At 42.1% G+C, this 13,824-nt stretch overlaps 1 protein-coding gene and 1 long non-coding RNA gene across 14 annotated transcripts in view; one reads left to right on the top strand and one right to left on the bottom strand.

Annotated features, from left to right (window-relative positions):
* The window catches only part of LOC145860032 (uncharacterized), a 30,032-nt gene that overhangs the window by 15,395 nt on the left and 813 nt on the right, over nucleotides 1-13,824 (bottom strand). Inside the window, exon 2 of the long non-coding RNA XR_014380024.1 lies at nucleotides 5,200-5,438. This is a non-coding gene — a long non-coding RNA (uncharacterized LOC145860032). The remainder of the gene's footprint in view (nucleotides 1-5,199; nucleotides 5,439-13,824) is intronic.
* Nucleotides 511-13,824, top strand: part of LOC106566849 (cold shock domain-containing protein E1) — a 33,460-nt gene continuing 20,146 nt past the window's right edge. For 12 of the 13 annotated variants that reach the window (XM_082959985.1, XM_082959983.1, XM_082959984.1 and 9 more), the window contains exon 1: nucleotides 511-619. The gene's annotated coding sequence lies outside the window, so the exon portion shown is untranslated. Of the gene's footprint in view, nucleotides 620-13,505; nucleotides 13,525-13,824 lie in introns of those variants that run through there. The other variant, XM_082959977.1, reaches the window with a different exon arrangement.

The following is a 13,824-nucleotide window of genomic DNA, read 5'->3' as shown; positions in this document are numbered from 1 at the left end:
CTACACATGTGGAGCTGCAAGAAAAATCACATTTAAATGTATATCAAACCATTTTGAAATGTTGACCCTGATGTCACATATTGGCCCCATTTACCCTTTTTTGCACTGACTCTATGCACACTCACTGGACTCTAGTCTACCCATACACTCACAGATACTTAGACTGACACTCCAACACACACACGCTGCTGCTACTCTGTTTATTATCTATCCGGATTGCCGAGTCACTTTTACCCTTACCTACATGTGTACATTGACTCAGTACCGGTAGTCCTAGTATATAACCTCGGTATTGTTATTTATTGTGTTACTATTGTTTATTTTTATTAGCTAATTTTCTTACTTGTTAACTCTGCATTGTTGGGAATGGGTTCGTAAGTAAGAATTTCACGGTAAAGTCTGTTGTATTCGGCGCATGTGACAAAAAAAAGTTTGATTTGATCCATTCAACTTGGGCTCTGGTGTTTGGCTCTTGAACAAACCCCCAAAAACATGATTTCCAACGTTTTCTCCTGTACCGCTGTCATATGAAATCTCGCGGTAGGACTCCACTTAGATCACTACGTAATGTGCCGTGCTGCTTCTAGCGGCGCTGGTGACAGTGCTGAAAGCTGTTGGGGTGAGTTTTGTTTTATTAACAAATTGAAAATTACGGTTGAGAACCCCTTAATATAAGTGTGGGAGATGATGTTCCTCGTATTCAAGTTATATCTGTAAAAATAATCTGTAACCAATGTTCTTACCCTTCAAATCTTAGGCCTGGGCGGGGGCAGTGTTCTCCGGGCGCCGGTGTTTTTGCTCGTCATAAATCATACCGACACTATCTAGCTGGGGAGTTACCTATCTTATTTTAACAAATGTTTCGGCGTATTAATAAGATGCCAACGTACTGTCTAAACATTTTAATTATTTAATGCCTACCGGTATACCAACTATGTTTGGCGTTAAACTAATTTGCTGAAGTGGCAAACTAGCTGACCCGACGACTGCATTTGTTAGTTAACGTTACCTACTATCTGGACTGGCACGAGTTTACCAAGTGTTGGTTAGTTAGCCACGAACTAGCGGGTTTAGCCTCATCAGTCGCAGTTCCTTTGTTGTCAGGTGAAACACTCAGTTACGGCGCCTGCCAGCACTTAACATGTTTTAGACATGGTTGTTGGAATTGACATGTTCGTTTTGACAAGTTCCTGAATTAAGAAACAATGTATGATTAGCTAAGTGATCATAATAGGTAGCGAAGTAAAGCTAATGTTGTTGACTAACATTAGCTAGACATTGCTGCATTTGACGATTTGATAATACCCCTGTTTGTATAGCTAACGTAGCTAGCTAATTTGTAGCTGGCTAAAGTGCTTGTTAGCAAACCACTGCATGTTACTTATGCAAACGAATGATGCGTTCGTTGGCTAGTACGCCACGTTACTGCATTGCAAAGCATGGTCGCTTGACAGCAAATCACATGCCATGGCTGTGCATAGCTGGTAACTAATGGTATTGTTTGTGCCATTAACTTGTAAAACAATGTTTTAACCATCAGGGACAGTTGGTTATCTACGTTACTTCGGTAATATAATGAACGACCTAGATAGCTAACTATTTTGCAGTTATTAATGAACGTCGCAGTTATAGTCAGCTAGCGGAAGGCCGATACAATACCTAGCTGGCTGGCTAGCTACCACCAGCTTGAAGGCCGCGAGAGACTAGGCCGTATATACGTGTGCATGTTGCATACTTCAGCATGCATCACTGAAATTAATTATTTGGTTAAACATAAAACACTTGCTAGGTAACGTTAGTAAGTAAACTAGGTAAGGGCTTCTGAACTCGACAATGTGTTCGACCACTTGTTTTGGAAATCTGTGCTAAAGAGCCAATCACAGCCAGTAATTTTAGTGGGTGGGCACGGGTCGGCAAATGTTTTTATCACTGCGTCATAATCAGCTGAAAAGCAGACGCTCCCGAGTCCTATTTTGTTTATCATGTTGATGCTCTTCAAATCACATTCTATTCGTCACATGCACCTAATACAACAGTGTAGACTTTTCGTGAAATGCTTACTTTCCCCACAATGCAGAGTTAAAAAAATAAAGGAAATAGTTACACAAACGGTGCTGAGTCAATGTGCAAGAGGTACGATCTAATTGTGGTAATGTGTACCTCAGGGTTTCTGTTAGAAGGAAACACCCTGCTTTTGGTGTATACAAAGCCAGTTTTACATTTTTAAATAAAAATGGCACTGGACATTTACAATGGAGGGGAAATCCCATTGAATATGCTTAAAAGAATAATTTCGCATTGACGAAATACTAATCAATGTAAATATATTTGGCCTTATCAGTCTGTACATTTGCATAATTTAGTGGAATTCAATTGGTGCATGTGTATATTTGTTATGCATCTTATTTATTACACGTGCACAGCAGACAGTCTTTGAGCAGAAAATCTGTCAGACAGTATGTTAAAAATAGTTCAAATGGCCAAGATTAAAAAGGGCTATTTTTATTTCAACCGGTAATTGAAACACACTTTCCATTCAAATGCATAGGCAACAGAAGGCAGGCTTCATCAGCTCGTCACACACCACTTTGCAATGAGCTGGAGGCAGTATGCCTTTTAAAAACGTATAGCTACTTAACCATAAAGTGGTATATTTACTGTGTAGTCTGTGCTGCATAACAAAGGAAACAGAATAACGTGTATCCAATCAAATCCATCATCACAAAGATCTAATCATAACAATCATTCGTTAACATCATTTAGGGAATTCAACAATCCAGTTCATTAAGTCAATAGGAATCGTCGGTGAGCAATTTAGGCTCGTAACTATTTATCATAAATCATGAAATACAAACAGTGATCGGTTATTCAATCTATAATCGCCATTAGTTGGATCAGAGCCGATCAGTTCAACAAACAATGACTTTCTTATTTCACCCCTTCAAGTGTCTTCATGCGTACATGTAATTTCATTACATATTAACCATACCAATTGCATAATTGGCCTATTATGATCCGTAGGGCCGGGATCATTGACCATTCACATTACACAAAATGTTTAAAGCGTGCGCTCCAAGCCGTGCTCCGCGATAATAACTCCAACAACTGATGGCCCACTCTCCCGATCGCAACAGATAGTTCAGATGAAAGGTAAGAGTCGGTGGACTTACGTGGACTCATGGACGCACAGAACTTCTGGATTTGACAGAGTGAAGGAAGAGAAAGCAGCGCGATCAGGCGATGGTGATTTCCTCCTTTTATGGACTGGAGATCTGTCGGACATTTCCACCTGACCTAATTAAAGCGCCCCTGGCCCAGCTGAGTAAGTGGCAATGAATTAAAGGATTATTCCACAAACTCCATGGGCTTTTTCTACAGAAGGGGTAAGATTAACTAGAAGGGATGCAAATTTCGGTCAATTGTGCTGCAGACTAACTGACCCTAATTAACCGGTAAACAAACGGTAAAACATTTTCCCAACAGTAAAATGACATGACCAACAGAATGTGAATCAGGCCTTCATGGTCGAATTGCTGCAAAGCAACCACTACTAAAGGACACCAATAAGAAGAAGAGACTTGCTTGGGCCAAGAAACACGAGCAATGGACATTAGACCGGTGGAAATCTGTCCTTTGGTCTGATGAGAAGGTGAACGGATGATCTCCGTATGTGTGGTTCCCACCGTGAAGCATGTAGGAGGAGGTGTGATGGTGTGGGTTGCTTTTCTGGTGACACTGTCAGTGATTTATTTAGAATTCAAGGCATACTTAACCAGCATGGCTAGCACAGCATTCTACAGCGATGTGCCATCTGATCTGGTTTGCGCTTAGTGGGACGATCATTTGTTTTTCAACAGGACAAAGACCCAAAACACGCCTCCGGGAGAGTGACGGAGTGCTGCATCAGATGACCTGGCCTCCACAATCACCCAACTTTAAAAAAATTATTATTATGATTTTTTTCCCTCACTTTTATATAACCGGGTAGGCCAGTTTGAGAACAAGACCTCAAACCAATTGAGATGGTTTGGGATGAGTTGGACAGTAGAGTGAAGGAAAAGCAGCCAACAAGTGCTCAGCATATGTGGGAACTCCTTCAAGACTGTTGGAAAAGCAGTCCAGGTGAAGATGTTTGAGAGAATGCCAAGAGTATGCAAAGCTGTCATCAAGGCAAAGTGTGGCTACTTTGAAGAATCTAAAATATATTTTGATTTGTTTAACACTTTTTTGGGGGATACTACATGTTTCCATATGTGCTATTTATTAGTTTTGATGTCTTCACTATTATTCTACAATGTAGAAAATAGTAAAAAATAATGAAAAACCATTGAATGAGTAGGTGTCAACTTTTGACTGGTACTGTATATAATGACGAGATGCTTATGTTTCCACTCTAACAATGGGAGTCGTCCCAAGGCGGGAGGGCAGGCGACAAGCTTAGGCCCAAAATAATCCCCTGGAAATGCATTGGACCTATTTTGGCAAGATTTTGGAGCGAGCAAAACCTCTCGCCTTACTATGCATGCATACAAGGACCAGACATTTGTCATTAAAAGCTTAATGGAAACAAGCTTGCTGTTGTTGCATATCGTCTTACAGCCAAAAGGCTATAGCCTATTATTGATCATGCAACTCCTGTAATGAAGCAGCTAATAAAACGTCATTTTTCAATTTGCCAAAATACAATTTGTGGAAACCAGTTCTAAATAGCGCACCTAATGCCAGAAATTCCATGAGTGACAAAAATGAAAATCTCTATTAGAAACTTAGAAAGATGATGAACTTAATAGAAAATACTATAAATAAAATTATTGGTCACATACACGTGTTTATGTGTGGGTGTATGTGTGGGTGTATCGAAATGCTTGTGTTTCTAGCTCCAACAGTGCAGTAATATCTAATAATTTCACAACAGTGCACACAAATCCAAAGTAAAGGAATGGAATTAAGAATATAAGTATTTGGACAAGCAATATTGGAGCGGCATAGACTAAGATACAGTAGAATAGAGTACAGTATATACATATGAGATGAGTAATGCAAAATATCGAAACGTTATTAAAGTGGCCAGTGATTTCAAGTCCGTATAGGGCAGCAGCCTCTAAGGTGCTACTGATGGCTATTTAAAAGTCTGATGACCTTGAGATTGAAGCTGTTTTTTCAGTCTCTCAGTCCCAGCTTTGATGCACCTGTACTGACCTCGCCTTCTGGATGATAACGGGGTGAACAGGCAGTGGCTCAGGTGGTTGTTGTCCTTGATGATCTTTTTGGCCTTCCTGTGATTTCGGGTGCTGTAGGTGTCCTGGAGGGCAGGTAGTTTGTCCCCGGTGATGCGTTGTGCAGACCGCACCACCCTCTGGAGAGCCCTGCGGTTCTGGGCGGTGCAATTGCCGTACCAGGCTGTGATACAGCCCGACAGGATGCTCTCAATTGTGCATCTGTAAAAGTTTGAGGGTTTTAGGTAGGGATGCACCGATATACAATTTTTGAAGTTTACATACACTCAGGTTGGAGTCATTAAAACTCGTTTTTCCACCACTCCACAAATTTCTTGTTAACAAACTATAGTTTTGGCAAGTCGGTTAGGACATCTACTTTGTGCATGACACGTCATTTTACAAACAATTGTTTACAGGCAGATTATTTCACTTATAATTCATTGTATCACAATTCCGGTGGGTGAGAAGTTTACATACACTAAGATGACTGTGCCTTTAAACAGCTTAGAAAATTCCAGAAAATGATGTCATGGCTTTTTGAAGCTTCTGATAGACTAATTGACATCATTGAGTCAATTGGAAGTTTACCTGTTGATGTATTTCACGGACTACCTTCAAACTCAGTGCCTCTTTGCTTGACATCATGGGAAAATCAAAAGAAATCAGCCAAGACCTCAAACATTTGCAGACCTCCACAAGTCTGGTTCATCCTTGGGAGCAATTTCCAAACGCCTGAAGGTACCACGTTCATCTGTACAAACGATAGTACGCAAGTATAAACACCATGGGACCACGCAGCCATCATACCGCTCAGGAAGGAGACACATTCTGTCTCCTAGAGATGAACGTACTTTCATGCAAAAAGTGCAAATCAATCCCAGAACAACAGCAAAGGACCTTGTGAAGATGCTGGAGGACACCGGTACAAATGTATCTATATCCACAGTAAAACGAGGAGGGTATGGTGCACTTCACAAAATAGATGGCATCATGAGGGAGGAAAATTATGTGGATATATTGAAGCAACATCTCAAGATATCAGTCATTGAAGTTGAAGCTTGATTGCAAATGGGTCTTCCAAATGGACAATGACCCCAAGCATACTTCCAAAGTTGTGGCAAAATGGCTTAAGGACAACAAAGTCCAAGGTATTGGAGTGGCCATCACAAAGCCCTGACCTCAATCCCATAGACAATTTGTTGGCAGAACGGAAAAAGCATGTGCAAGCAAGGAGGCCTACAAACCTGACTCCGTTACACCAGCTCTGTCAGGAGGAATGGGCCAAAATTCACCCAACCTATTGTGCGAAGTTTGTGGAAGGCTACCCAAAACATTGACCCAAGTTAAACAATTTAAAGGCAATGCTACCAAATACGAGTTGAGTGTTTGTAAACTTCTGACCCACTGGGAATGTGATGAAAGAAATAAAAGCTGGAATAAATCATTCTGTACTATTTTTCTGACATTTCACATTCTTAAAATATAGTGGTGATCCTAACTGACCTAAGACAGGGAATTTTTACTAGATTTAATATCAGGAATTGTGAAACTGAGTTTCAATGTATTTGGCTAAGGTGTATGTAAACTTCTGACTTCAACTGTATGTCCCCATTACCAGTAAAACATAATCAAAATGTATTTTGCATACTTTCTGTGTTGGTCATTTTGTTCAGTCGTTTCATTCTCAACCAGGATTTCATCATACATGTCAAGCAGTGAAGTTTCAGCTCTGTCTGTCCGTGGCCTCTTCCTCGGTGCGTACTGTCATTGTCTCCGTTTCCATCTTGTCCAGCTGTGTCTTTAACATTTCTCGTAAACCCGGTTTCTTGTCTGCATCAAAGTAGCGGTCCTTGTACCTAGCATCGAGCATGGTGGCGACACCGTAAAGAGGCTCAAAGAGAATGCCACCTAATTGCTTGTTCACATCCTCTAGTAAAGTACTCCAAGTTAACCCGACGGTCTGTATTGTCATTTTTGTTGAGCAGGCGTTTCAATGCCATGCCCGAGGGTATCTGCAGATGCGGTTGATGAGCTTATTTCTCGAGTCAGTAGTTCGAATGGCGCTAGGAGTGTGTTCATGTTCTCAAATGCCATTGAAATGGCAGCAGTGGTATGAGAACCAGCACATTCTTGAGAATGCAATATGGATTTCTTCAGTATGAAATCCTCGTCGACCCACTGTGCTGTCAGACTCGGCATGCTCATGGGGCTGACGTCGCTCATCCAAATGTCAGACGTGAAGCTAATAGCAGTGATGACCATAGCAAGTAGCTCATGGATGTACTGTGTAACTCCGGTAGGGCAACATCTGAAAAATAGTACCTACTTGGTAGAGTGTACCGGGGCTTGAGGTGGTCGTCCAGTCGGCAATAGCCAACATCATCCACGGCAATAGCCAACATCATCCACAACAGAGAACGGTTGATTGTCAAGGGCAAAATTCCATTATCTTGGCGTTAATGGATTTTGCCTTGGGTTGTCTCGCTGAACTGATTTAATGAGCCATTCGCAGTTTCACTGTACCGGCCGTGTGTACTTAGACTTGCATGGCTTAATCTTTGAGACAAGCTTATGCTACTGGCAGGATCAACCAGGTAGCCACTCACAACATAGAGGTTGTACCCGAGCACACTAAGCAGTTGTTGGAAGTGTGCACCTAGTTTTTTCCTGCGTTTGTTCTATGTAGTCGTTGAACCTCTGGGGGTGATGCACTTTCAAATGAGTAATTAGGTTTGTGATATTGAAAGATTTCACTTTCTCCCCTCTGGAAATAATAGCAGCACAAATGTTGCATATGGCCTTTTTTATCTTCCTTTGAATCTTCAAAATAGATCCACCACACAGCAGACATTGTGGGCTAGGTTAGGAATGCTGTGTTGCACGTGTAGTGCAGTATTTTTCGTGGTGTCATTTACCTACGTTATATAGGTATGCAGCTTTAACGTCGGTTTTTCACATCGGCGTTAACCTCTTACATCTAGATGTGCCGCTAGCGGAACACCTCGCCAATATCCAATGATAGAGCGTGGCGCGAATTACAAACACCTCAGAAATCCAAAAACTTCCATTTTTCAAACATGACTATTTTACACCATTTTAAAGACAAGACTCTCCTTTATCTAACCACATTGTCCGATTTCAAAAAGGCTTTACAACGAAAGCAAAACATTAGATTATGTCAGGAGAGTACCCAGCCAGAAATAATCACACACCCATTTTTCAAGCTAGCATATAATGTCACAAAAACCAAAACCACAGCTAAATGCAGCACTAACCTTTGATCTTCATCATATGACACTCCTAGGACATTGTTATACAATACATGCATGTTTTGTTCAATCAAGTTCATATTTATATCAAAAACCAGCTTTTTACATTAGCATGTTTTGTTCAGAACTAGCATTCCCACCGAAAACTTCCGGTGAATTTACTAAATTACTCACGATAAACGTTCACAAAAAACATGACAATTATTTTAAGAATTATAGATACAGAACTCCTTTATGCAATCGCGGTGTCCGATTTTTAAAATAGCTTTTCGGTGAAAGCACATTTTGCAATATTCTGAGTAAATAGCCCGGCCATCATGGCTAGCTATTTTGACACCCACCAAGTTTGGCACTCACCAAACTCAGATTTACTATTAGAAAAATTGGATTACCTTTGCTGTTCTTCGTCAGAATGCACTCCCAGGACTTCTACTTCAACACCCAATGTTGTTTTTGTTCCAAATAATCCATAGTTGTATCCAAATAGCTGCGTTTTGTTCTTGCGTTCAAGACACTATCTGAAGGGTGACGCGCCGGCGCGTATCGTGACAAAAAAATTCTAAATATTCCATTACCGTACTTCGAAGCATGTCAAACGCTGTTTAAAATACATTTTTATGCGATTTTTCTCGTAAAATAGCGATAATATTCCGACCGGGAGACCTTGTTTTTGTTCAAACACTGAAAATAGAAAATGTAGTCGTCATATGCACGCGTGCGCCCGTGTCATTGTTCTCAGAACGACCACTTTCCAAAAGCCCTACTGTTTTTCGCCCAGGGACTGCAGAGTCATCATTCCCCATTCTGGAGCCTATGGGAGCCTTAAAAAATGTCACGTTACAGCAGAGATCCTCTATTTTCGATAAAGAGGCTATAGAAGGACAAGAAATGGTCAGACAGGGCACTTCCTGTATGGAATCTTCTCAGGTTTTGGCCTGCCATATGAGTTCTGTTTTACTCAGACACCATTCAAACAGTTTTAGAAACTTTAGGGTGTTTTCTATCCAAATCAAATAATTATATGCATATTCTAGTTTCTAGGCAGGAGTAATAACCAGATTAAATCGGGTACGTTTTTTATCCGGCCGTGAAAATACTGCCCCCTATCCTAAACAGGTTAAACTAGACATTGCGCCGATGTTGGCATTTTTAGCTAATATTGGCCGATTCTGATATGCTTACCTAATTTATTTTTTATATATCGTGCATGCCTAGTTTTAAGTGCCAAGCCACATTTCTTCAGCCTCCTTCACCACACTGTCTGTGGGTGGACTATTTCAATTTGTCAGTGATGTGTACGCTAAGGAACTTGAAGCGTTCCACCTCATTACATTACATTTACATTTAAGTCATTTAGCAGATGCTCTTATCCAGAGCGACTTACAAAATGGTGCATTCACCTTATGATATCCAGTGGAACAACCACTTTACAATAGTGCATCTAAATCTTTTAAGGGGGGGGGGGGGTTAGAAGGATTACTTTATCCTATCCTAGGTATTCCTTAAAGAGGTGGGGTTTCAGGTGTCTCCGGAAGGTGGTGATTGACTCCGCTGTCATGGCGTCGTGAGGGAGCTTGTTCCACCATTGGGGTGCCAGAGCAGCGAACAGTTTTGACTGGGCTGAGCGGGAACTGTGCTTCCTCAGAGGTAGGGGGGCCAGCAGGCCAGTGGTGGATGAACGCAGTGCCCTTGTTTGGGTGTAGGGCCTGATCAGAGCCTGAAGGTATGGAGGTGCCGTTCCCTTCACAGCTCCGTAGGCAATCACCCTGGTCTTGTAGCGGATGCGAGCTTCAACTGGAAGCCAGTGGAGAGAGCGGAGGAGCGGGGTGACGTGAGAAAACTTGGGAAGGTTGAACACCAGACGGGCTGCGGCATTCTGGATGAGTTGTAGGGGTTTAATGTTTTAAATTGAATTTAAATTTTAAATTTAAATTAAATAATGGGGTTTAAATTCACCTCCACTGCGGTCCTGTCAATGTCGATAGGGGGGTGCTCCCTCTGCTGTTTCCTGAAGTCCACCATCAGCTCCTTTGTTTTGTTGAGCGAGAGGATATTTTCCTGGCACCACACTCCCAGGGCCCTCACCTCCTCCCTGTAGGCTGTCTCGTCATTGTTGGTAATGGGGCCTACTACTGTTGTTGTCTGCAAACTTGATGGTTGAGTTGGAGCTGTGTGTGGCCAGGCAGTCATGGGTGAGCAGGGAGTACAGGAGGGGGCTGAGCACACCCTTGTGTTGAGGATCAGCGAAGTGGTGTTGTTTCCTACCTTCACCACCTCGGGGTGGCCTGTCAGGAAGTCCAGGGCCCAGTTTCACAGGGCGGGGTTCAGACCCAGGGCCCCAGGCTTAATGATGAGCTTGGAGGGTACTATGGTGTTGAATGCTGAGCTATAGTCAATGAACATAGGTATTCCTCTTGTCCAGATGGGATAGGGCAGTGTGATGGCGATTGCATCGTCTGTGGATCTATAGGAATGTGCGGAGAAGTGACAATATGCATGTGGATAGGTATACGCCCACTAAAAACCACTTAGCACCTCAAGTGATGGAGTAGCCACTATTAACCACACAAAATTAGTGATGTAGGTGAAAACAGTGGCAGTGATAGCCATGGAGAAGGAGCAGCTTCCAACAAAGAAATTACTGATAAAAAGGGTTCAACTGTTTGTTATTTGGAAGTGGTTTGACAAAGAGCAGAGCAATGTTCGGTGCAAATTGTGCCGTAGACGGGTGGCTACCAAGTCTGGTAATAGGACAAACCTTTTTCACCGTCTGAAGCAAAATCACTCTTTGGAACATGCAGAAAGTTTGTGTTTGCGCCACGGTATTGATAAAGCACCAACCAATCTAGGGATGTTCACCCGAAGCAGTCAACACTGACAGCGTTTATGCCCTACGAGCAAACATCGAAAAGACACAAATACATCACACATGCTATTATGCATTGCTAAGGACATGCTACCATTTAGCACAGTCGATAAGGAAGGTTTCAAGAGGCTTATCAATTGACCCCAGGTCCCTGGCTCCCTGGCTACAAACATTTTTCTCACACCGCACTGCCTAAACTCTACGTCGAGTTTAGGGAAAAGGTTGAGGAACAGCTTAAGACAGATTTGACATATTTTGCTGCTACTACCGATCTGTGGTCTAGTCGCACGTCAGAGCCTTATTAGCCTCACTATCCACTATATTGACAGAGTGGGATCTTCGAAATAAATGCCTTCAAACAACATACTTTCCCGACGACCACACGGGTGAAGCTATAGCAGAGTGGCTCATTGACGCTCTCGCCTCCTGGGGACTCAGTCAAGACAGACAGGTCTGCATTACAATAGATAGTGGTGCGAACGCGGTGAAGGCTGCTCAAATCAACAAATGGACCCGACTGCAATGTTTTGGACATTGTCTGCACTTGGCCATTGGTAAGTAACCTTGTCAATTGTGTATATTGAAGTGACTGGTTGGATGAAACTAAATGTGCGTTTTATATTCAACTGAGTAAGTTAAATATTACATTTGTACATACTAAAGGGATTATTGTGATTAACATTTTATTAAAATCTATTTTCTCTTAGAGAGTGGGTAGAGACAAATGGGTTTATCGAGCAATTGGCGTGTGTAAGAAAGTGGTAGGTGCCTTTTCCTATTCGTGGAAAAAGAAGAGACCTGGCAGTTGCTCAAAAAGAGCACAACCTACCCCAGCACAAGTTGGTGACAGTCGCCTAACAGGTGGGGATCACGTCAAAAGATGTTGCAAAGACTACTGCCGCAGGAGAAGGCCATTTCACAGGTCTTGTCCAATGACAAGAAGACCTGGCACTTTGCTCCCACCTATATAGATGTTCAAGTCCATCAACCAGGCAGTGACCCCACTCCTAGAATTCAGATGCTCTGTCTGGTGAGTCTTATGTCAGTGTGTCTTACCTGAAGCCAGTACTATACCTGTTCAATACAGAGGTTATGAAACCTGATGATGGTGAAACCGAGCTCACCCAAACCATCAAAATGATATTCATGGACTATCTGAATGAGAAATATGATGACCTAGCCACAGATGACCTGGACATAGCCTCGTTGGCCGACCCTCGGTTTAAAACACAATACATCAAAGAGAAGGTGGGCCGCAAGAGCTGTCTCAGAGATGGTCAATGAGGAACATGAAAACCCAAGCCCAGCACAGGGAGACGTTGATGCTGCTTCACCAAAACTGACAGCTAAAAAGAAAGTCCCTGGGCAGTTTTTAAAAAGCCATGCTCCACCACCGGTCTAACTGAAATCCAGCTGGTAGAAAAGGAACTCTGCTGCTACCTTCAGTCTCCTGATGCTGACAGTGAAACCAATCCACTGGACTGGTGAAGATCAACCAAAAAACGTTCCCAAAGTCAGCCACCTGTCAAAAGCGCAACCTGTGCATTCCTGCAACCAGCTCCCCGTCAGAGCGTGTTTTTAGCACAGGTGGCAACATAGTGACCTGCCATAGGGCAGCTTTAAAGCCAGAGACCGTAGACAGACTTGTCTTTTCTTGCTTGTAAGACAACAACTACCCCAACTTCAACTGTGATGTGCCATTAGGCTAACAGTTATAATGCATATTGACTTGCACAATTTTTGTATTTCTTTTTTCTCCAAAACTTGTCAGGGTTTTTAGCTTTAAAAAAAGTGGAGTTAATGTTATTTGTGAGTTCTTCTACTTCTGACAATAAATAAGAAACATTAAAGCCTTTGGTTTGTTCAGGCAGGCTTTAGTCTGAAGCAGAAATGACCCTTTTAAACATTATTTGGTTAAAATTGTGATAATTATCGTATGTATGTATTTGCCATATTGCCCAGCCCTACTGCAAAGTTGCCTAAGAGCTAGAAGCACAGCTGCCCTATCTGACTAGCATTGTGATTTTGGCTTCTGGACAACGAAAGAAAGTTGATATGAAAACCAATAGAACAGGAGAGAAATGCTGGTCAATGGCTTGAGGAAGTATTCATTAAATAATTGCCTTCATATTTCTATGGATGGATTTTCACAAGGCTACTTTGAAGCAAGGTAAGACATGCCTCATTATTTGAAGTAAAGTAAAATGTTCAGGTTTTAAACAATTATCCTACCTCAAGCTCAAATGGAAAAGTGGGAGTGACGTGCTGATAGTCAACGGTAGGCAGGCTATAGCCTATGCATACGAATGGGAGGCACGCTTTACGAGTTAAAATAAAAAAAATAGCTCCTTTTTATTCATGGCCAGCAAAGTTAACATACGATTGCATTTAGAATTGTTGTTGCGCAATGACTGGGCTTACAAAAGCAAGTTTCACTCCAGTACCCTATAGGCTTTGAGGAGCTACTCTT

Source organism: Salmo salar, chromosome 13 (assembly GCF_965601325.2).
Source record: "Salmo salar chromosome 13, fSalSal1, whole genome shotgun sequence".
Lineage (NCBI taxonomy): Eukaryota > Metazoa > Chordata > Actinopteri > Salmoniformes > Salmonidae > Salmo > Salmo salar.
The sequence above is the reverse complement of the archived record's forward strand: the minus strand, read 5'-3'. Positions and strand labels throughout refer to the sequence as shown.